Raw genomic sequence first — 25,165 nt, forward strand, 5'->3', positions numbered from 1 at the left:
AACTCCACTGAAACAAAAGTCAGGAGAGATTTTAAGCTGGAGTGGGTTAGTGGGAAAACGCTGGAGGACATTGGGCGAGGTTGGTCAATGAGATGAGGCCATCTGTGTTTGCTAACTGGCTCTTAAGGAGGAGGCCCCTAACTTCCCACAGAGACTGGGAGATGGGGCTCTATCTGTCTTGATGATCACGTTTCAAAGGGAAAACTCCCAGGTCTTTAAGAAAGACAATCCTGTTGTAAAACTGGCAAGAGGCTGCGAGAAGTTTTACATCTCAAAGGAGTAGAGAAAGAATTTACATTTGTAGATTTTCTAAAATAATGCTTTAAGAAAAGGGAAGGTAGAGGTGTATAGTCAGGAAGAAACCTAACTAAGGCTTAGTGAAGCTTAAGAAATGTTAAGGTGTCTTGGTCAACATAAAAGATGCTCTGAGAGCACGGAGAAGGAAGTAGTTCACTTACTTAGATGAGTATAAATCACGTCTTTCGAGGAAGACCCGGATAATGAGCTATCTGTTCCTCATAGCTTACTTCCGTCTCATCATTAACTCATAATCGAAGTTTTAACGGGCAGTTTCTGAACAAGAGGAAAAGAAATTGCTGTGACTTATTAAGCATCTGACTCATGACTGTGTAAGGTGGCATCCTGATTAGAATTAAATGTATTTCTTTACTTCTTTCTCTCTCTGCACAGTCTACTCAATGATATTAATGACTGTGAATTCAACATAAATGGTGTGCATTTGTAGGAAGTGTGGTTGAGTAGGGGAGGAGGAGGTAGGTGATGGCAGGAAAGGAAATCAGGAACTGAGAGTTGAGAGACTTGTGGCTGGTTGGAGAATGTCTCATGGCCATGCCAAGACCCCTCTGAACTCCACCTCATGACCCAGCCTCACTGGGTGTTCACATCTGTGACAACGCTAAGCACCCCAAATCCACCAGGGGCAGCCAGCCACTTGGCTTAGGAGATGAGGGAATAAATTCCTTGACCAGAGGGACGCTGTTGAAGAGGATTGACAGGCTGGATGGAAGAAAAGGAAAACTTCCCCATGAAATAAGCATCCTTGTGGACCAGGAAAGTGTTTTCTTTGTGTGTGTGTGGTTTTTTTTTTCATTTTTGTTTTTTCTACAGCCTGAATGAGGGATCAATGAATAAAGTATATGAAAAGGCTTGGTTAAAAATGCTACATTACTCTTAATTTCTAAACAGCCACTACCGTTAAAAAGATATCTCGCACACACATATACATATTTACAAACACGTGTACCCGAGACTAACATTTATAATATTAATAGACTGAGACTAATAACAAAATAACAAATAGATAATGCATTTCCTGTTCATTTCTTTCTTTTTTTTTTTTTTTTGGAAAGCACTTAACTCATGCAGTATTAACTTTGCGACACCATATGGTAGGAAGAACCTGCAGGCAAAACCATATTTAATTCTATCAGGAAGACTGCACCAGAACATTCAAAGAGTCAAATTAACTTCCCCTCAAAAAAGTAGTATTGTTCAGCCCACTCCTCATGGGGGTAGTAGCAAAGTTTCAATTTAGGGTTCAAAACAAGTTTTCAGAAAGGCATCCTTGGGAGTTTAAATATTTCTTTATGTTTTGAATCTTTATGTTTCAAACCGTAAGTCTCTGTGGTTGTGAGGTCTTTTTTTTTTATAACTTGAGAAGATGGGAACAGAGATTGTGGGCCAGTTAATGAACTTAGAGTGAATCAGTAAGACAAAATTAAAGCGGTTTAGAAGGAGAAGATAAAAAAGACTGTAAAAGTGAGCAAGAAGTGGAAATGGAGAGAGATGGGGAGCGTGGGGGAGAATTAGGAAGAATTAGGAAAGAGGAAAGAAGTTAGCGAAAGGAATATGAGAAAGCCTGGTGGCTGTCTCCATACCAACTCTAAAAATCATCAGCCATGTTCACGGGGCCATGCCTCACTGCAGCAGGACATGGTCTCCTGTCCTTCCAGTCACCTGCACATGTCACCACTCATTCATACCTGTGAAGGAACCTCTAGCACAAAGTCAGGGAGTAGAAGAGTAAGACCAGGACAAGAAGTACAGTAAGTAGATATAATGAAGGAAACAAATCTGAATTAGTGGCAATTAGGCTTAGGAATGTGATAAGCCAGTGAGCTAGGGGGCTTTTACATATTTAGAATTTAGAGATTGAAAATGGCCAAGAAGAATATCAAAGTTGCCCAGAGAAACAAGAAACATCATTTGAGAACATAGGAATGGCTGACTGGGTTTCCCGTTGAACATAAAATCGACAGTCAGATTAAATTTCTTTTATCATTTGTGCCACTAAAGTTTAAAAATGCACCAAATCTGTTGGAAATGGCCAATTTGCCATGTACTGGCTGCACATGTTTTTGAACATTCCAGAATAATAAAGTAATGTCAGAATCCATCAAATATTCTCCTCACTTAGCCAAGAGTTCATCAGTTCTTCAACGTTTCAGGGACCCCTCGATAAAGTGCAGTAGAGAGAACTGAGATTTATCAATTTATTAGTGCATTTATTTACATAGAGCTCATTGGGAAAACAAAAGGGACTTGTTTACCAGGGACAACGAACGACAAGAGGGACTCTTCATAGTCATGATCTCGTCAACAAGAGTGCACGAATAGTGCCACATTCTAATGCAAGTGACAGGGTCCTAAGAGGAAAGTAAACTGAAAGTTGACTTGACATTCAATTGAATGTTCAATTATTAGTGAGTGCTAATACATGACATCCATTGGGCTAAGAATGTCACAGGTATTTATTTTAATACCCACAAAACACCTGTGGATAAGACATTCTTGTTCCAGTTTTACACATGAGACGGTGGTACCTCAGATATGTTAGAAGAGCCACTCATGTTCATACTGTTAAGAAGAATAAGTAAGATTTGAACCCAAGTCTTCAGATCCCCAGTTTTTGCATCATACCAGTGTTTTCTCACAATTCCAGTGAAGTAACTCCAGACAGAAGGAAACAAACTAGCATTTCCTAGATGCCTCTAACTTCATGGCCAAAATTGGCCTATTCTGATTTGAATATTCATTTGAAGTCTTATCGGTCAACCAAGTTTTAGAATGTGCATTTTACTGCATTATACAGCAGTTTTGATTTTTAATATAGAAAGATAATGTGGATTTTGCCGACTTTCAGAGTAAAATAGATAATCCAAGAAGTTACACAGTCTTGTTCATAGATTATACCAAGTTGTATACCTTGGAGGATGGGGGGGCAGACATCCCACTTAATAACTTAATAATGATATACCTTTGGTTTTAAATTTGAGAATTTGAGTTTTTTGTGAAAAGAATCATATCTAATATTACATACATTTAAAAATGTGTATTTTTTCTGTGAAGCAAAGTATTATATATCAAGTAAATAAAAACTTGTACTGCATATTTTCAAGGCTATTCAGGAGGAGAAGATAATAAAACCTCTCCATAGCACATATCTCTACCTTGCAGATTAATGTCCTCAATGATGTTGCTAATTAAAGACAATTTCTTCACATTCAGACCTCATAGGGCCCTCATGCAATGAAATTGAAGATTTTTGCATCCACCATTCACCCAATAATTCATTTACTTAGTAAACATTTCTGGAACACTAATTATGTGCTAGTTATAACGTTAAGTACTTAAAATACAAAGATAAATAAGGCCCCAATTTTCAAGAAGTTTACAGTAGAATAAAATATGCTTAATTTCCTTACTAGCAGAAAAAACTATGCTCACTATAACAAGATTCACATAAAAAGACACATGCCACCAAATCCAATATGCCAACTACTACTTGAATATATAGTTGGTTTTCTTTATCCAGCATATTATACAGAAGCCTCTATTTAATGCCTAGAAATGCAAAAATGATAATAGACAATAACAGAGTAGCATTACATAATAGTTATAGATTAATGAACAATATTAAAAATTCAGACCATTTATTCTAAGAAAAAGCGAAGAATTAATCTCTGACACAGTTCTCCAGAATCACATTCGTTCTGTTCTCTAGTGAATACATTTATTTGAATATATTTTTTAAAAGGCCACACATCTTCCAAGAGTTAGAGAAAAATGATAAGAAAATCTCCTACTTTACTTGATTTCTCCATTATGATGTACTTACCATAATTAGCTCACTGAAGAAAAGGAGGGCAATTGATAAAAATACTAATGCAATGATAAATTTTCTTGGGGCAATAAGCCCTCAGATGATCGGTAAATAAAAACCCTGAACACCAGTAGCTCCAGCTGATCCAGGATTCAAATTGCCTTGAGGTATTAGTTAATTTTTTTAGGAATATGTCATTCGGGTAAATACACCTCAAAATGGCTCCTCGTTACTACTTCATCTAGTTATACAAAGGAAATATCATAATGTAGATTCTATATTTCATTTCACATTAAATAAATCCCAGGGCATGCCACGATGAAAGTACCCTGAGTGAATTTCATATTTAATGGCGACTGCGCTGTTCTCCAGCAAGCAGACCTGGCAGTGCCTCTATGGAACAAAATTTACCCAGTATCTAGAACTCTGTCAAAGATAAGTATCTGCTATCTTCCAAGTTGTGGCTTCAAGAAAACCCTATTATCTGATTACGCAACTAAGCAAAGCTGAACTCCAAGATTAGCATCATATCCAAGATATGAAATGGAATTGCACCAGAGCTTAGCAATGAAAAATACTGAGCAAGGAAAAACCCAGTATGTTTTTTTTCAAGAATACAAACTTCATCGCAGAATAGCTCATATTTCTTTAATTTGAAGAGGGAGATTGTGCTATTTATATCATTTTGAGAAACCGCTAAAATAACCTTTGAAAATAGGATGGCATGTGCCTTTAAAAGCCGACAGAGATGGTTCCTAAATAGTTTACCAAGCAACAGAGTCAAATTGTTGGGGAATTGCTCTTTAATGCATTAGGGAGTCTATTCCTATGGCACTTAAACTAGCCAAAGTAATAAATATAAAATGGTAATTTTTCTCCATGAGCTGCTCTTGCTGCTCCCACATGATTTTCTTCTCACCCAGGAGTAATATAACACGGCCTGCTAGCAGGCTCCGGAATTCATGGAAAGAGGCAATGCACTTCTGTTACTTGGTTAAATGTACTCAAAAGAAGTTAGCAATTACAATTAATCCCTCTGTTGCCTGGGCACCGCCTGTCTCTATTTCCAGAGTGTGAGTATCAATGGGGTGTTTCAAGTGCGTGGAAATTTTAGACTCCAACAACAGAGTGGTTGAATACCCTTTCAACACCTCCCCATCCTCCCTTTCCTTCCTCCAACTCTCAATCAGGCAGGGAAAATGCTGACCAAAGAATTTCTGTGTCAGTTCTGCGAATTTAAATAACAACAAAATCGCTGTTAAAGAGAAACGCACATTTCCAAAATTGAGTCATGCACAGGAAAAAGCTTATCTTAGGTAAAAGATGAATTGCAATGAAGGAAACTATTAAAGGAGGTTAAAAAAATTGAGATAGGTGGGGCATTATGAAACTGGAACGGTTGGAATGTCTGCTGAGAGATCATTTTCTGGAAACTCAAGAGCTGTCATTTAATGCAAACTTGTACATTGACAGCTTTGTTTTTGTAATAGTGAAACATGGAAAGAAGGCATTGACAGTTTGTATTATTGAGACTATAATAGAACCAGAGTTTGAAAATCTGAATCTTTTACCATCATCTTTTTTATAACAGTTTTAATTTGTCCCTTATTAACCTGGTATGTGCACGTTGCTTGGTAAGGTGATGAGGATATATAATCAAATGCTGATATTATATTAAAGGTGAAAACATTATCCAACTCTCAATGTATTAACTTAAATGTAAATAATATATAAATAAACATAAATCTGGTTTATTTGCTTGCCAATTTTTGTCCTGGTTACCCTCAAAAAATGGGATTCTGCTTCTGGCTAGGATTACAAAAGTTGGAATGCATGTCTACCTAACTGGAAAAAAAGCCAGAAAAACTACAAAATCATAGTTTTCTTGAAATCAGAAGAGACCTGTAGCAGCAGTGCTACCAGGAAAATCCGAGAAAAGACAGGCCCCTCCCAGGAGGTGAGATGGGAATATTTACTTACCTGCAGCAGAGCATGGGAGAAATTGATGCCAGGGGCCATACAAGTGGGTAACAGCGATTCAGCTGGAATTTTTAGAGTCCTGACTGCCAAGTGTGGGTGTCTTAGTGAGTCTGGTGACCCATAGTGAGCCATAGACAGAATGGCTTATAAACAACAGAAATTAATGTCTTACAGTTCTAGAGGCTGGAATTTTGAGGTTAGGGTGCCATCCTGGTCAGGTTCTGGTGACAGCCTGCTCCCAGGTTGTAGACTGCTGTATTTTCATTGTATCTTTAATGAGGGAAAATGGAGGGGGTTCTCTTGGGTCTCTTTTATAAGGGTACTACTCTCATTCATGAGGTCTCTACCCTCGTGACCTCATTACCTTCCCAAGGCCCTACCTCCTAATAAATCACATTGGGGGTTAAAATTTCAACATATGGATTTTGGCAGGGCACAAGCATTCAGTGCTTTGCAGTGGCCTAGTGTGAGAATATAGAAACCATGGGAGCTTCAGACAAAGAGGATCCACTCTCAGTCCCTTTTCCAAGGATCTCTACCAGGTACTCACTAGAAAGGTTGGGGGCTTGATGGGAGACTGGACAGGTAGTGCAGGTCTGGATGAGGGGAGTGGCTGTGCTATAGGAAAAGCACAAAGCCAGTCTGGGCTCTTGTGTCCTAAGGAACAAAAACTTAAACTGCTGAGGAAGGGTCAGCAAATCCAGTTGACCCCAGAGCACAAGGTCTGGTTGCCTTGCAGAGGAGCTCCAAATCACCGAGAAAACCTACCCCACACCCTAAGACCTGGCACAGTGGGCCTACTTGGGACTGAGTCAGAATCAGGACAATAGAGTGTCCCCCTGCTCTCACCACTCTGTAAACACCAAGTAACAAGCAAAAGCAGGAATACTTGGGAGAAGCAAGAGCACATAAAGGGGTCTCCCCTGTGTGGTGTGTCAGCATGGTGAGCTAAAAACATTAGCTGAGGGTACAAGAGGAGCAAAAACTTCTTGCCCAGATGACTTCATTGATTACTTCTACCTAATATTGAAGGAAAAAATAATATCAATTCTACAAAAATTCTTCCAGAAAATAAAAGAGGAATAAGCACTTCCCAATATATTTTATGAGGCCAGCATTATCCTGATACCAAATACAGACAAAGAGATCAGAAGAAAACTACATGCCAGTATCTTTCATAAACATAGATACAAAAATTTCCCACAAACAGTGGGAAAAATAGTAGCAGATAAAGTCCAGCAATGTGTTAAAAAGATTATATATCATGAGTAAGTGAGTTTTGTATTGCGAATATAAGTTTTGTTTCACATTTGCCGAATATTCAATGTAATTCATCATATCAACACCCAAAAAGCAAAGAACCATATGAAGATCTGAATAGTTTAAGACAAAGCATCTGACAGACTCCAACATCCACTCATAATAAAAACTCTAAGCAAACTTGAAATTAAAGGTCTTCAATCTGTTAAAAGGCATGCACCAATGGAAACCTATAGCTAACACCATACTTTTAATGGTCAAAGACTGAATTTTTCCCCTTAAAATCAGGAATAATGCAAGATTTCTCTTCTTACCCTTCCCATACACCATTGTACTGGAGATCCTATCCAGTGCAATAAGGCAAGGAAAATTAAAATGAAATACAGATTAGTTAGGAAGAAATAAAAGTCTTTAATTTTAGATAAGTCTATATAAAAAAATCACAAAGAATCATCAAAAGAGCTACTAGAATTTATAATTTAGTTTAGCAAGGTCATGGGGTAAAAAATCAATATACAAAGTCAGCTGTCTTTCTATATATTAGCAATGACAATTGGAAACTGAAATTTGAAACACCATTCATAATAGTACCAATAGTTATGCAGTACTTAGATATAAATCTAATAAAATATATGCAAGATCTGTGTGTTGAAAATATTACAAAATTACTGAGATAAGTCAAAAAAGACAAATAAATGGGGAGATAAACCATGTTCATGGATTGAAATACTTAATATGGTTAAGGTGAGAGTCACCCCAATGCCCTATAGAATTCAAATTAAAATCACAAGCAATTTTGTATAAATCAACAAACTATTTCTAAAGTGTTATGAAAATGGAAGACAAACTAAAATAGCGAACTTTGAAAAAGAACAAAACTAGAAAATTCACATTTTCTGATTTCCAGATGAATTATAAAGCTACAATAATAAAACAGAGTGTGGTATTGGAGAAAAGATAGACTCATGTACCTATGGATGCACATATAGAAAGTTCAGATACAGACCCAAACATTTGGTTAGTAAATTTCAGCAAAGTTACAAAAGAAATTCAATGGAGAAATCATAGTCTTTAAACAAATGGTGCTGGGACAATTGGACATCTATATGCAAAAATGTCCTCCACTCATACCTTGTACCACATGTAAAAATTTACTCAAAGGGATCATAGATCTGAATGTAAAAATCTAAAACAATAAAACTTTTAGAAGAAAATGTGAAAGAAACACATTTGAATTTGGCTAGAAAAGAGTTTCTTAGCTATAAACAATTCATAAGTCAGTAGGAAAAAGCAAATACAAATCTCAATAAGCCCCCAAGATAGTTATTAAACTACAAAGAGAAAGATAGTGATCAAGGTCAGCATCTTTAGTAACACTGGGATCATGAACCATATGAGGCAATGTGAGAACAAGTCCTTTCTGTGGCATCCTTGGAAAAAGTGCATAATCTCAGTCCAATCACTAGAAAAAAAATCGGACAAATCCTAGTTGAGTGTCATTAGACAAAATAACTGCTCAATACTCTTCAAAAGTGTCTATGACATGAAAGACAGGGGAAGATTGAAGAACTATTACAGAGTCCTGAAGATTAAGGAGAAAAAGTAAGCAAAAATGATATTAGTGGAAAAATTGGTGAAATTCATATAAGATCTTTAGTTTAGTATATAATATTAAACTATATTAACTTTCTGGTTTCAATAATTGTATTCAGGTTACATAGGATGTTAGCATTAAAGGAAGCTGGGTGAGGGATGTATTATTTTTACAATGTTTTTGTAAGTCAAATATTCAACACAAAATTTTTAAAAATTGAAAATAAAAAATAAATATTAGGTAGAATAGAAATTGACTAAATACTGACATGCATAAAAAATGAAATTAAAAAGTAATACTTTATTTTAAAAAACCCTTACTGAGATGCCACTATTCTACACATTCATTAGAATTGAGGTCCTAAAGGATGGTAATACTGAGTGTTGGCGATAATGTGGAACAATCTTCATACATTGCTGCTGGAAATGCAAAACAGCCACTTTGTAAAGGAGTTTGGCTGTTTCTTATGAAAAGAAGTATAGACTTTCTATACCACCAGCAGTTCCACTCCTAGTTAGCTAACCAAGAGAAAGGAGTAGATATATTCATACAAAAACTTGTATATGAATGTTTATGGTGACTCTATTCATAGTCACCAAAAACTGGAAACAACACAAATGTCCCTTTACTGATGAAAGGATAATCACTCAGACAATGGAACATCACTCAACAATAAAAAGAGGAAAACCACCGATACACCCAACACAGCTGTATATCAAATGTGTTATGCTATGTGAAGCCAGATTCAAAACATTTCATACTGTAAGTATCTATTTCTATAACAATCTGGAAAAGGTAAGCTCATAGAGAAGACACAACAGAAAACAAATTAGTGGCTGCTTGGGACGTGGCGTAGGGGAGATGTTGACTCCAAAGGGGCACAGTGGAACATTCTAGCTGATGGAAAAGTTCTATATCTTGATTGTGGTGGTGGTTACATCGCTGTATGTTTTTCAAAAGTCATAGAATTATAAACTAAAAAGGATAAATTTATTGTATACAAAGTTCATCTCATTAAACCTGACTTTTAAAAAAGAGTAAGGCTCCTGTCTTTTCTTAGAGACAATGAAAGACAAGCCTAGAATTCAGTGAATAGACATAGTGTTTCAGGCCTAAGGGGTGAGGGGAATCTCTCAGGGGCCTTTGCAGTGGGTTTTGTAGGGCACGTAGGATTTGGGCAGCTGGCGATGAAAGAGGAGGGCTGGCCACTGGGCCAAGGGATCCGCATAATTGAAGACACCTCATTGAAAAACTGCACCTATGCTTGCACAATAATTAATATTTGAATTTATGGTATATTAAGTGAGGTCGGGGAGACCTGTCTTAATATCCTGCGTCTCCATAGAGCTACTTGTATAATCTTCAGAAACTCTACTTTTCTCATACAAAAGGCTGCAATAATAGTATCTGTTACGAACTGAATGATGTCCCCTTAAAATTCACATGCTGAAGCCTTGACCCTCACTGTGATTATATTTAGAGATAGGGCCTTTAAGGAGATAACTAAGGTTAAATGAGGTCATAGGGTGGGCTCTCATCCAACAGGATTGGTATTCTTAGAAGAGGAAGAGACACCAGCAATGCACACACACAGAGAAAAACCATGTGAGGACACAGCAAGAAGGCAGTCATCTGCAAGCCAGAGAGTGAGACCTCAGGAGAAATCGACCCTGCCAACATCTTGATCTTGGACTTTCGGCCTCCAGAACAGTGAAAAATGAATTTCTGTTGTTTAAGACACCCATTCTGGAGGCATTTTGTTATGGCCACCCTAGCAGACTAGTACATTATCTTTGCAATGTTGTTCTGGGAATTCTTGAGATATCTGTAAGACCTGGAACCCAGTAAGTGTTGTAATATATTAGCTAATATTAGTAGAGGATCAGTATTATTGGATTAGTAATTGATACTGACATTTAGGAATAGGTTTCGTCAGGTCATGGAAAGCCTTGAATATCACATTAGAATTTATATTATATTCAGGGGCAGGTGGAGAATCATTGAAGACCCAAGAACCAGGAGAGTGACATAATCAGAGCTGTACTTCAGAAAAATTAGTTACATCAAGGAGGTATGGTATGAAAATTCTGGCACCTGGGAAACAGTTTGAGAGCATAAGTGAGAGACGGCAGGGAACTAAACTCAGGATGAAGAGGGAGGCCGTGGTTTGTCAATGTCCACAAAACTTGGCATTTGGATGTTGAATGTAAAGGAAATGGAAGAGTTCTAATTGATGCTGAGTTTTCAAGACTGGTTGATGGGGATTGGAATGAGAATAACAACCTCTATAAAGAAGTAACAGTCACACGAGAAGGAGAAGGCTAGCATGATGGGGAAGAAGAAGTTCTCAATTATGGATGTAGTAAAGTGTAGCTTTTTGCTGGTATGGATTAATTGATGGATCGATTAGCAAAACAGAAATTATAATATCCTGCCTTCCTATGCCAAAGAGTTATTTTGAGAATTAAACGGGATTATCTAGGAAACTTCTTTTTGTAAAGAATTACACAAACGTTACTAAGATTTCAAATACTGAAATTACTTAGAACAGGATCCTTATAATAAATAATGAGATAAACACGGCAAATGTGGTCCATTCTGTGTGCCGGATGCCCCAAATAGAAAGGAATTCTCAGGTTTCATGACCCAGCAACGTCGAGAGCTTTGAGGAGAAACAAGCTGCATCTGACACTTTCAGACGTGTAGTGCTGATGTGAGGAAATAAGGGAACACAGGAGCTGGAGCCAACAGCAAATATGTGAGGACTGCAACCGTGGCGGGAAGCAAAGCGTTGATCTGGGCAGAGGAGCCTGGCAAGGCAGAAGTCAACCTCTGTGCTCATCCTGCTCTGCAATCCAGTTCTCCTGCAGGATGCAGGAGGGAGGCTGTTCCTTGGCAGGGGGGAGAGACTTAACTTGGCCCTAGGGAGCAGGAGAAGCAGGCTGCTTCTGTGAGCGCTGAGTCCTCAGTCCTTCCCTCTGCCAAGCAGCAGCTGCTCCACTGGCTCCCAGAAAGCCCCTCCTGCAGGCAATGTTTGAGGAGAAGCACAAAGTGAAAATGGCAGATCTCATCACCATTCTAGTAGAAGAGATGTTTTAAAGGGCCCCTAGCGTCCAGCTGTCTCTTCCATCTCACAGCGATAGGATTCTGACACGTGGTGTATATTTCTGTACTCTTTCAGGAGTGCCTTCCTGGTGTGACTAGAATATCTAACGGACGCCCGGATCTGGGGTCATAGAACCACCGGCAGCAGTCTGGGAAGAACGCCTCACCTCCTTCCGCATCTGGTGGTGGATTCCAGCACTAACAGTGCCTGACTGTAAGGGAACAGGGCTACCATGATCAGTGGAACTCTGGATGCTATTTAACCTAAAACATCATTTTCATCACCAGATTACTTACAGGAAGTTTTCACTAAATGAAAAATATACTAATTATTGTCTTTCTCTCTACGGCAGATGCTGTCAGAGTGATCATTAAGATCCAGGCTCCAAGAAGAGAATCAAGAGATCTCAATGGTGTAGAGAATAGATAATAAATTAGAACTTTTTTTTTTTCTGCTTTATCTCCCCAACCCCTCCCTGTACACAACTGTCTATCTTAGTTGCAGGTCCTTCTATTTGTGGGATGTGGGACGCCGCCTCAACGTGGCCTGACGAGCAGTGCCATGTCTGTGCCCAGGATCCGAACCCTGGGCCACCGCAGCGGAGCGCGTGAACTTAACCACTCGGCCACGGAGCTGGCCCCTAGACCTTTAATGATAGAGAACTGACTGCTATTTGCTCTATAACGTGAGGCATTTGGATTAGAGTGCACCTATTATCTAAAACATTTGTGTTTTCCAGATTGGTTTGAAGAAATTCAGCCTCCTCTGGCATGCTGTTAGAATCCTTTTTGCCTTGGCACAGAAGAGAGAAAAAAAATTGAAGAAACTCCATCCTAATTACTCATTTTTATCATACTGCTTTATTACAGTCTCTGGTACTGTGGAAGTGATTCGACTCATCCATTTCGCCCTTCTTTGCACGTGAAGAGTTAGACGAGAGCATCAAAATGGTGAAGATTTAATAATGTAGCATTTTTTAAATACCATTATGCAAATAAAGGACAATAAAATAAAATCTGCTGATGATTTCTCCTGCATAAATTTCACCAATCTCTGCTCCTTTTTCTGCTCTCCGCTTCCTTGACTTCCCTCGACTTCCTTGTTCAAGAATGGACTGACACGCTTTATACTGTCCACTGCCCCCTTAGGATTTATTTTATACCCATCATTCAACAACGGCTATGCTTTCGAAGTACTCTCTTGCCTCAATCACCAGATTCCCACCAGAATCTCATTCATCATCATTCATACTGTATCTTTCCAGAAGTTCACCCTACAGCCTCTCTGATTTACTGGTTTTGAAAGCCTCTGCTCTGGTCTATAACTGCATGTGCTTGACAAGCTACTTAAACTCTGGAGACTCACTTTGCTCATCCCTAAAATGGGAAATGAGTATGGCACCTCTTACAACAGTGTCTGACATTACTATGACACAGCGAATGTCATTGCTATCATTATTACTATTAATATTATCATTTTCATCATCATTGCCACCATCATCATTTTCATCTCTGATGACTTGATATTTGTAATTTTAATCCTCCAAATGTTATGGCCTTAAACTTTCTCTCTTCACTTTAATCATGAAAGTGCTTCAGCTAATCATCTTAACATGGGGATAATACCTACTTTGCATATCTTGTGAGGCTGTTTGGAAACTAAGAAGAGAGAAATTACTTAAATTTGCCTAGTACATTCTTGGATATTACATATTACCTCTATTATTATTATTATAACTAAGCATTATAAATACCTCTGCTTGCCCAGGCCACTGCAGTCTTAGAAAACATTGTGATTGTACACTGCTAAGCCCCAAACATTCTTTCTCACCAGTATGAGTTACTATAAAAGAAGAGAAAAAAAGTGCATTTTACCAATAACTAGCAGTCTATGCCTCATCACAAATCTAGGGTGTGGAAGAGCAGCAAAGACTTTAAAGCCACATCCTCTGCACTTGACCACTGTCCACATAAAAAGAAGGGTGTCTCACGCCCCCACCATGTACATGAAAGCTACAGCCTACAGCAGTCACGATGCCTCCTCTGTTAGCTTGCCTTTCTTCATTATGCCGATAAGACATTCAAATACATGAAGTAATTTAGAGAGGCAGATGTGGGTAATATTTTTGGATAAGACTGTCTCACATTTTTTGAAAAAATGTGTTTCTTAATTTTTAAGTGAAAATATTGATATAACAAAGAACTATTTAAAATAACAGATTTGTGGAAGAAAATATGTGCCGCTTAACAATATAAATAAATGCAGCTTATGAATAATTAAAATGTGCTTTTCCTTCTTGATTTTCAGAAATTTGAATTTCCTGTTCTCTAAAATAGTGATACCGTTATCATCATTAACATTCACATGAACATAAAAAGGTATGTTTAAATTTCATTTACAATTCAAGTAACTTTATCTTTATTGTTTAGGAAAAAGATATTGTCGGGAATTACCCAATATTCCTAAATATGATTGCTTTTTACACTGTAAGCTATCAAAGTGAATTGTCCATTCGGAGAGTGGCTGCTTTTTGGGATTCATAGCTACCTGTGTGTGACATGCTCAAACCGGTCCTATTGGGAAAAGATGTGTGAATGTTTCTTACACTGTACAATTAAGATATGATGAATTGTGCATTTTCATACAGTCAAAGGAAAAGAATTGAGCTCTATCTTCTATTCTACTCTTTATTTAATTAATGTCTGTCTACTTTGCCTATTTATACTGTAATCTAAATGGCAACTCTGCCCCTAAATTTAAGATGAAATTCACACACGCCCATATTCTACACCCTAGAGTAATCTCGTGTTATCCCTATAATTTATGTGAATTCCCAGGTGCTGGACCTCTTCTCGTCACCTCTGGCTCCAAGCTCTAGTTTCCAGAGTGCAGCTTGGGGATGTCCACCAGTGCTTTGGGCGTTGGCCCCATTCTTCTCATGTTAAAACAGCTCGAAATTGGGCGGCCAAATGGCGTCATGGTTGAGTTTGCACACTCTGCTTCAGCAGGACCGGGTTTGCAGATTTGGCTCCAGGGCACAAACCCATGCACCACTCATCAAGCCTTGCTGTGGCGACATCCCACGTACAAAATGGAGGAAGGGTGCCACACATGTTAGCTCAGGGCCAATCTTCCTTACCAAGAACAAAAAAGCTTGCAATCATCAGTTTCCTTCATTCCCCTCTAAATAAACGCAAACATACAAAAACTCTCCTGTGTAAATGGGGATAACAAGGAGACAGATCAGAGGTCTCACATCACAGTCAAACCCATCCTAAAATTTCGTGTAACACTTTTTGTTATTTTTTTTTTTTTTTTTGCCTCTTTTGTGTGCTAACACTTTCCAGCCCTCCATGAGTGTCTTGGCCCTAGTCTCCTCCCCTTTGGCCTCTTCCGCTTTTCTCTGTTCTGTACCCATCATCAAATCCCTGTTCACTATTAGTGGAATGCTTTTATTTCCTTTTTTAACACTCAACTTTTGCTCTCCTCAAACTTGCAAATTGCATCCCCTAAAAAGCGAGTCCTTTAATTAGACAAAGACAACAGATGGTTGCCCCTTTACCCAGACAACCAGCTCAAGTGGAAATAAGTAATTCCTTGATTAAGCTTGAATATAAGCCAGTAGCCTCTCTCTTCTCCCTAGTCAGGGAGGGGTTGAGAGGATGGCAGGAGGCGTTCTCACGGATACAAAGCTGCCGGGATAATTGTGGAATGAAGAGCTACTTATGCTCCAGCATTTGTGACAGAATTGAAAAAAAGAATGTGGAAAGTTCATCCCTTTAGAAAATACTGATGGATCACAGACTATTTGGTATACTCCTCGAGGGCATGGTGATATCTGGAGGGAAAATCATCGGAAAGGGGAACAGCAAGTGGAAGGAAGGAGGCAGGAGTGTGCCTGGTAATTTGAGACCCACAGATGTGCAGATGGAGTTGAATGAGTGCAGGAGAACATAGTAGAACTTAGGTCAGCGTATGAATGATCTCAAGCCACCATAACAGGGTACCACAGCCTGAGGGGTTTAAACTATAGAAACTTATTTTCTCACTGTTCTGAAGGCTGGAAGTCTAACATCAAGATGCCTTTGGTTGGGTTTCTGGTGAGAGCTCTCTTCCTGGTTTGCAGCTGGCCGCCTTCTCTCTGTGTCGTCATGTGCGCCAGAAGAGAGAGAGCGAGCTCTCTGGTATGTCTTCCTCTTGTCATAAGAACACCGGTCGTATGGATTAAGGCCCCACACTTATGACTTCATTTAACCTTTATCATTTCTTGTAGTCCCTACCTCCCAATGCAGTCACATTGGGGTTTAGGGTTTCACCATATGAATTCTGGGGGACCACAATTCAGTCCATATCAGTTAGAGATAGTATAGGGGAGCAAGATCATCCAGAGCCTTGTAGAGGGTTACAAATGCCCTGATTCTTAGTTCTAGGGAGATGGAAATTCACCGAAGACTTCAGAGCAGAGAAGAAACATTTGATAACCCCACTCTGGACCACTCTGATTTTGCTGCGTGAAAGACAAACCGTTTGTGAAGTGAAGGAAATCAAGATACCACAGGAGGCTACTGTAACAGTTTAGGAGAAAGACAATCGTGGATTGGCCCTAGTTGGTAAACGTGATCTAATTTAAAGGTAAAGCTGAGATTTGCTGATGGGTTGGAGGTGGGATGTTAAGAAGAGAGGAGTCAAGGGAGACTCTGAGTTTGGGGCCTAGGTATCTCAAAGAAGGAGTTTCCAATTATTGATAAGGGAAGTTCTTTAGAAGGACCAAGTTTGGGGAGAAAGAAATTCTGGAGTTTGATTTTGGGCGTGCAAAGCCGGTGTTGCCTGATTTACATCTAGCTAGAAATGATAGATAGGCATAATCTATCTATATAATATTTTATACTATCTCTTGCATTTTCATGAGTTTGTGCTGGCAGAGGTCAGGGTGGGACATTAGCTGACATTAGCTTAAGTTCATCACGTGGCTGGAGCTCTTAATAAGGTGCTAATAACCTGCAGAGAAGCAAATTTCCAAAACTCGATAAAGAATATTTATCTGAAATCAACTTCATCATAGATAATAGTAGCTTTACCATTAAAGTAAGAAACCAGATAAATTTGCCTCTCACCACTATTATTTCTGTCCTTTCTGCATTTCTTTAACTCTTCAAATGCAATTATAACTTACTTAATACGTTTTACAGAGGTCTCCGTACTCGAAGGGCAGAGATTCTGAGTTGTTAGGGTCTCTGCCATTTATTCTGCAATTTCTCAAACTCCTAGTTCTATGTATGTTTTGAGGAATTTATGAATTTAAGTAGGTAGAGTAAAAGATGCATGGGATCAGAAGAGAGCAGCTGCTTTGCTCCTATTGTGAAAGAAGAGATGGTGATTTAAGTGTTTGAACCTTGTGACTAGATTTGGGACCCCAAATTCCCAGAGCTCACAGCCTGTGGAGGCATTTCCTCATGTATGTGAGTTCTGGGTCTATTTGTAACGAGCATGAAAATCTCCCTGCCAAGTAACTTCGACAGGGCATGCTCACAGTCCAGCTAAGTTCCTCCTCACACAGCCCCGTAGGGAGTGAACACGGCCAAGGAGTGGGGCCCTGGGCTCCGTATCTGCCTCTGCTGCAGTTTATAAGTGGCAGGTCTCGGGCAAGTCACCCAGCAATTCTAGCTTCTGCTCTTCATTCTCCCTATAGACCCAAGGTTCCAGCTGGTGTCATTTCACTTCTGCCAGAAGGACAGCCTGGAGCATTTCTTGTAGCCGGCAACTGCTAGCAAAGAAACCTCTCAGCTTTCCTTTAGCTGAAAATGTGTTTTCACCTTCATTTTGAAAGACATTTTTCCCAGACATAGAATTCTCGGATGGTAGTTGTTGTTGTTTCTCCCACCACTTTAAAGCTGCCGTTCATACCACTGCTTCCCTAGATGCAATGCCTCCTTTTTCTTCTTGTTGGTTTTAAATTTTCTCCTTGTGTCTGGTTTTCAACAGCTTGGGTATGAAGTACCCAGATGGCTTTCTTTGGGTCTACCCTTTCTAGCTTGGAGTTGCTGAGTTTTGGGAACTCTAGGTAGACGTTTTTCATCGATTGGGAAATGTTCATCCAATATATCTTTAAACACTTTTTCTGCTCCATTCTCATCATCCCAGAGCCTGAATGGCGTGTGTGCTAGATGGTTTGCTGTTGTTGCACGAGTCTCAGGGGCTCTACTCATTTGTCCTCTCCTTTCTCTCTCACCTCTTTAGCTTTGAGAATGTCTATAGATCAGTCTTCAGGTTGCATGCCCATTTCTTTGGCCATCTCCAGCCTGGTATTAACTCCATTCAGGGATCTTTCATTGTAGCTATTGAATTTTGGGTTCTAGATCAGACATTTGATTCTTTTAAAAATTTTCATTTCTCTGATGAGATTCCCCATTTACTCCTTATGACTATGCCTTTCTTTAATTCTCTGAATATATTTATAATAGTTGTATCATCTTTGCCTAATAAATCCAGGTCATCTCATGGCTGCTTTTTATTTTAATTTCTGCTTTTTATTCTTTGCTTGGAATATATATATATATATATATATATATATATATATATATAAAATAAACACACACAAAGGTATGATATCTAGTAGTATTTTGTTGTTTGCTGGACATCATGGATGACATTTGAGAGACTGCGGAGTTTGTGATCTTCCTCTGCAGTGTTGGCTTTTTGCTGTAGTCGGCAGTTCTGTTCCTGACTGCTCACCTTGAACTTGTGTGGGCTTCCTTTTATACTTTGTTGGGGAAACTCTATGGAAGACCCAAGGTATCGCCAAGCCCCTTTAGCTTGGCAATATTCCACTTCCCACTTCTCTCTTCCCTCTGGATATTTATGCTTGTGAGGGTGGGTCCAGAGCAGGCCTCACTCTGGGGTGAGGTCCTTGCTCCCAAGATATGGCCTGTGTGGTGTTTCAGATGGACTCCCCATTAATGAGGGGTTAGTGACACCTGTCCACTCTGGCAAGGCCAGGAGGCCGGCTTTCCTCAGCGCTATTTGATCTATAGCATTTCTGTTCTATTCTCAGCCTGCAGCATCTGCACTCTGGTAAGCGTCTGGTGTTTAGCCCTGCACATACGCAACTCAGACTTCAAGTAAGAATGTGGGGACGATTACACACTGTAAAAATTTGTGGGTCACCAATCTATACACTTCCTTTTGCTAGGACCCTTGTCTGCCTCCTCAGCCCTGTGGAATGCTGGGTTTGCCTAGACTCCAACTCCTTGCATTATGTTTGGGAAAGTATCCTTAGGCAGAGAGCTCACCTAATTGTGAGGCTCACCAGGGGAGTTCCTCTTTTATTCCGGGGATTTTACCCTATGACCAATGATGGAACTGGTTTCCACTATATTTGTACAGCTACAGCCTAATTTTTGGTGGAAGGACTAGTTCAACACTAGCCTCTGTCCCATCCTCACTATTATTTATCATATCTCTTAAACCCAAATTATTTCAATAAGATGGCAAGTAGAAGTAAAAGAAATGACCAATAAAAAGGAGTTAATACAATTATTATTATTATAAGATTATTATTATAATAATTATTAATATAATTACTATATAGTATAATTATTATTGTAAGTTCGTTATACCCATAAATCCAACAAAAGTCTATGAAAAAAATGGAATATTTTTAATTGATGAATTACAAAATTAAGTATATAAAGTCAATAGGTTTCCCATCTTCAAGCAAAGAACATTTGGAAATGTACCGTAATTAGGAAGAGCCATTCACAGTCGCAATGGAAATTCTAACTTAACCATCCTCAAATCCAAGCCAGTGTGGAGTATTTGTTTATAAAAATAATATATACTTTTTAAGAGAAAATAGAAAAATCATTGAGAAAAGTTGAATAGAGAATATCCAGTTATACCATCTTTGATAGTATCCACAATATCTGAGCTGTCTGTAATTATTTCCAAATCCTGATGTCTTTCTACTTATAAATTTAACTAAACGAGACCAAATATCATATACAAACAAGCAGTGCTTCATTCCCCCAGCAATATTTTCCAAAAATCTTTTATGTCAATAAGCGTTGACTTAAATCACCTAAAAAATGGTGATATAGGATTCCAATGCATAGATGTACAACAACTTATTTAACCAATCCTCTTTGATAACTTTTTTAAATTTTTTATTTTTTAATCGTAGTAACATTGGATTATAACATTATATAGCTTTCAGATGTACATCATAATATATTTAGAATTCTGTGTAGATTACATCATGTTCACCATGCAACAACTAATTATTGATAACTGTTTTGAGAGTTGTCAGTTTTTAACATAATGAGAAAACTCAGGTAGGTAGTGATGGTAGTTGGTAGTATTGTTCACCAAAAGTTTTCTGACTCCACTTATTCTAAGCATAAAGGGCATAAAGTCATTGCCTGGCCCCACTGGTAGAGTGGTTGGGGTGAGCTGTTAGTGGCAATGCCATCTGTCACTTCTAGACTACAGCACTTCATTGCAGCTCACATTCCTCAAGAGTAGCCTTTTCTTCTGCCATGGAGACAACAACACTTAAGATTAAGGTCTAGGAGTGAGGACATATGAAGGAGAGTCCCCATCTACAAGCAATGCTCATTCTATATAAGCAAAAAACGAACCTTGTCATTTTTACGACACTCAGATGTTTGCTCTCTGTTACGGCAGGGTAGTCTATTCAACCAGATCTATTCCAACTGATACAAACATCATTCTACGTATTTGTTCATTAGACCAAATATCTCTTTAGAATAAATACTTGGAATTGAATTCTGGGTCAGAGGATATATTCTTTTTATATTCTGATACATGTTGCTAAATTGTTTCTTTAAAAGTAAGCATGATAAAACATCATTTATGCTTAGGTATCAATATTATAAGATCCCCCAAAAAAGAGATTTTAAAAAAATGAATCATTCTTAAACGTACTATTTTAAAAATGGAGGAAATTTTTTTGTAGCATTTGATATGTGGAAATGATGTAAACTAATAAGCTAGAACCGCCCTGGTTGGTAATCATGAAACAGACAGAGGGCTATAGGTCCTAATGGGTTGGTGCAAAATGGCTCACTCAAGGGCTATTTCCTGTTAGCAAAAATGTCATAAATTACATGGAACAAAGATCATTTGCTACGGATGGGGCGATGCTCTAGGTATTGACTGAACCAAAAAAGTGAACAAATGGCATCTCGACAGCAAGCAAATGACACCAAGATGTCTTTTCAAAAGCTCCATCATCTCACCACTTCTTTCTCTGTCTGCAGATGCTGTTAAAGGAAATCTTGCTGGGAAATGATTTTTGCCACATCATTACCAGAAGATCACTCAGGATTTTCTCATTTATCAAAAACTTCTGTTTTTATTATTATGTGAGATCTTATCTTTTACCAATTTTAAGTAAATGCATAAATATTATGCTCTAAGAAAGGGAAGAAAAATATTAAGGAAATGTACTTATATTTACATCATTAAATATGTAATATTTACTGTTCTCATTGATAGGTATTATTGGGAAAGTTCATTCATTCTTTAAGTAAACAATACTTGCAATAGAAAAATGTTTTATAAATTTATTTCTTCCTATATCTAAAGTTTCACATTATTATGCCATAGGTACCAAGATGTTGTTTTCCATCCTTATTTTCAGTATTAGATATCTGAATTCTAGAAACATTGTTAATCAAGAGCAAATCATGTCTAGACATTGAGGGCAGTCATAACTGTCTGTATGCTCCACATCAACCTAGAAAAGGTTCTCAGGACGCTCTGGCTGCCTCCTTGAAGGCCCTGGCTCACACTGTACAGGTTGAACATGTCGTCTTCTAGACTGCTGGACTCTCTGAAAGCTAGGACATCAGCACGTGACCTGACTCTGACCCTTTGCACCTTTAAGATAGTATTCTAGGGAACCTCTATGAAAGGTTTTCTCCCAATTAAAATATATTACTTTTGCTGGATATTTTAATCACGCTGATGCTTGGAACTCAAAGAACAAGCACAAGCAGGAAGCTAGTAAATCATGGACAAACGGCAGAAATATGTAAAGAGGCTGAGTCCTTCCTATCATATTGGAGCCTTTGTAACAACTTGGAAACTAATCATCCTACACCTTGGTATTGTTTGAAATAATAAATGCATATATTGTTTAACTGACTCTTCATCAAGAATCTGTCGTTTGATAGCTGAGGCATCCTGCTGAGAAATTCATCAGTCTGTGTAGTGTCTGTGTGTTTCATCTTTGGCAATCTGATGATCAAATTTACCCCTTTTTGTCTTCATTTGTAATTTTTTAATTAAATTACTAGTGGAGTACCCAAATATATGTATATACAAAGCAACATTTATTTAAATATATTTAAGCATAATATTGCTTCAATAGATGCCCAAATTCCATTCAAGTACCTATAATATTTAGATTTAATTATTGTATTTTATGTTAAAAGATTTGATAAATTAGCAAATGGAATATAGATATAAAGGAGTAGCAGATGTATATGGTTTTATGATTATTTTAAACAAATATATTTTAGTATAGAGTAATATGTGTTATATAACATAGGATGGATATTTTAAATTATAATATACATAATCATATACAGTCTTATATTAGACATTTAATACACATTATCCATAACATTATTTTATTGATCCTTAGGAATAATCTGAAAATCAAGGGGCAGGGGATAAAAAAAATTTAATTAGAAAATTAGAAAACTATTAAAGAGATTCATCAGGTGTGGTGGGCTGAACGGTGCCTCCCAAAGATGTCAGGTCCTAATCCTACATCTTGTGGCTGTTACCTCATAAGGTAAAGATTTCATAAATGTGATTAAATTAAGGATTTTGAGATGACATTATCCTGGATTATCAGGGTGGGCCCTAAATGCAGTCATAAGTGTCCCTTTTTCCCTCCTGCTTTATTGAAGTATGATTGACAAGTAAAAATTGCATATATTTAGGTTGGACACGATGAGTTGTTTTACACATGCAAACTAATGACTTAATATACATATACATTGTGAGATGATTACCCCAATCAAGTTGCTTAACACATCCACCACCTCACATATTCACCTTCTCTTTCTGTGTGTGGCGAGAACATTTCAATCTACTCTCTTAGCAAATTTCAAGTATACAATACATAGTATTAACTATAGTTGCCCTGCTGTACATTAGATCTTCAGAACTCATTCATCTAATAATTGAAAGTTTATACCCCTTGACCAGCTACACCTTTTATACCCTTTGACAATTTCCCTCATTGCCATGCTTGGCAGCCACCCTTCTATTCTCTGATTCTGGGAGTTTGGCTTTTTCAGATGCCTCATATAGGTGAGATCAAGCAGTATTTGTTTTTTTGTGTCTGGCTGGCTTATTTTACTTGGCATAATGTCCTTTAGATTCATCTATGTTGTCACAAATGGCAGAAGTTCCTTCTTTTTTATGGATGAATAATATTCCAGAGTCCTCATAAGTGACAGGTGGAGCTAGATGAGACAGACACACAAAAGAGGAGAAAGACGTGAAGATGGATGTGGCCATAAATCAAGGAATGCCTGCATCCACCAGGATCTGGAAGAAGTAAGGAAGGATTCTGCCCTAGAGCCTTCCGAGGGAGGGAGCATGGCTTTGTGGATGCCTGGATTTTGACTCTGTGACACTAATTTCAGACCTCTGGTCTCCAGATGCGAAAGAATAAGTTTCTGTTGTTTTAAGCGACCAAGTTCATGGAATTTATTACTGCACCCCCAGGAAATTAACACATCAGGAAATCATAAACTGAGAAATTCCTCTGATGCAGATGTTAAAGTATGCATATTGACAGAAAAACAAGAACCCAAAACTCAGACACTGAGAGCTTCTGAGATGCTTCAGTTCAGAGAATCAGACACACTATCAGGCAGAGACCCTGAGATAATCTCTGCCCTTTCCCTTAACCCCTTCATCAGGTTGGGTCAAGCAATGGCAACAAAAGCCATGAGATCATGGGCTCTGGATTTGAGCAGAAAGAGTGGGCACTTGAGCAGAAAGCCCACAGAAGATGGGAAGTACGTCTGTTGGCTGACAACACAAAGGCAGTGCCCATGTCCAGAAAACTAGCTATGAATGCAGCATCTGGCCTTCCATTCCCAGATCACAATCACAGGAGATGGGATAAAGGTGATAATTAGAAACACTCACCAAGAATTGAGGAAAGAGTCCAGTAGCCAAGAGGAACACACAACCAGAAATCCATAAATATTTGAAGACAAGAAACATCAGAAAAAGAGAATTCTAAAAACTAGCCAACAGATATTAAATATTAGAAGATAATGTAGAAGATTCTAAAAATATAAGACGAATGATATCAACAAGTATAGACGTCATCTAGACTGATGTTAACTAAAACAAAGCTTTTGCAACATTAAAATACACTAATAATTATAGTGTAAATTTTTCCTCATTTCCCTTTTTTCACAATTCCCCTATTTTAGTGTTCAAAAATGTACTTCAAAATTATTGTATTAAGTTACCAAAACAGCTCCACTTAATTTTCAATCACCTGTCATCATATCTATTTGTTTTTCCTAAAAATACTTTCAGGTTGCCACTTTTCCACTGCAATCTATATGTGATTTTCAAGGCTGCCCATATTACATTTTTCCTCTAGTATTATTTGCTTATTTACTATTCTGCCTCCCAATATGTCCCAGAACGAAGAGTATTCATTTAAGTGGTGTTATTCAAACTTTTATGGTAACTTTGTATGCATGTTCATATAGAAACAGGTGACCAAAACTGCAAAAATTTACTGCCAGTTATTCAACATGATTACCCTGAAAACACGTGCAACTAGAAGGCTGATATTAATATCATCCGCCTTTTATAATGTATTGCATTTATTTTACAAAAAAAAGTATTTCAAGACTAATTATTTAGTACATTGATTTATAGTGATTCAGATTTGATTAAATCTAGAATATGTACTTTAAAGTTAAATTTCATCTTAAAATAAAAAGATTCTTTAATAATGTAATCTATTATTAATAATATTTATGCCCTTGCAGTGGGAAATATAGAAATTATGGAACTCTGGACGTATTAGCAA

At 38.0% G+C, this 25,165-nt stretch overlaps 1 long non-coding RNA gene across 2 annotated transcripts in view; it reads left to right on the forward strand.

Moving 5' to 3' along the window:
* The window catches only part of LOC138921653 (uncharacterized), a 92,607-nt gene extending 70,376 nt beyond the window's left edge, over positions 1-22,231 (forward strand). Inside the window, exons 4-9 of one of the 2 annotated variants that reach the window (XR_011434397.1) lie at positions 12,139-12,276; positions 12,933-13,013; positions 14,371-14,441; positions 16,123-16,247; positions 16,488-16,695; positions 21,342-22,231. This is a non-coding gene — a long non-coding RNA (uncharacterized lncRNA). The remainder of the gene's footprint in view (positions 1-12,138; positions 12,277-12,932; positions 13,014-14,370; positions 14,442-16,122; positions 16,248-16,487; positions 16,696-21,341) is intronic. The other variant, XR_011434396.1, reaches the window with a different exon arrangement.
* Positions 22,232-25,165: the final 2,934 nt, after the last annotated feature.

Source organism: Equus caballus, chromosome 31 (assembly GCF_041296265.1).
Source record: "Equus caballus isolate H_3958 breed thoroughbred chromosome 31, TB-T2T, whole genome shotgun sequence".
Taxonomy (NCBI): Eukaryota; Metazoa; Chordata; class Mammalia; order Perissodactyla; family Equidae; genus Equus; species Equus caballus.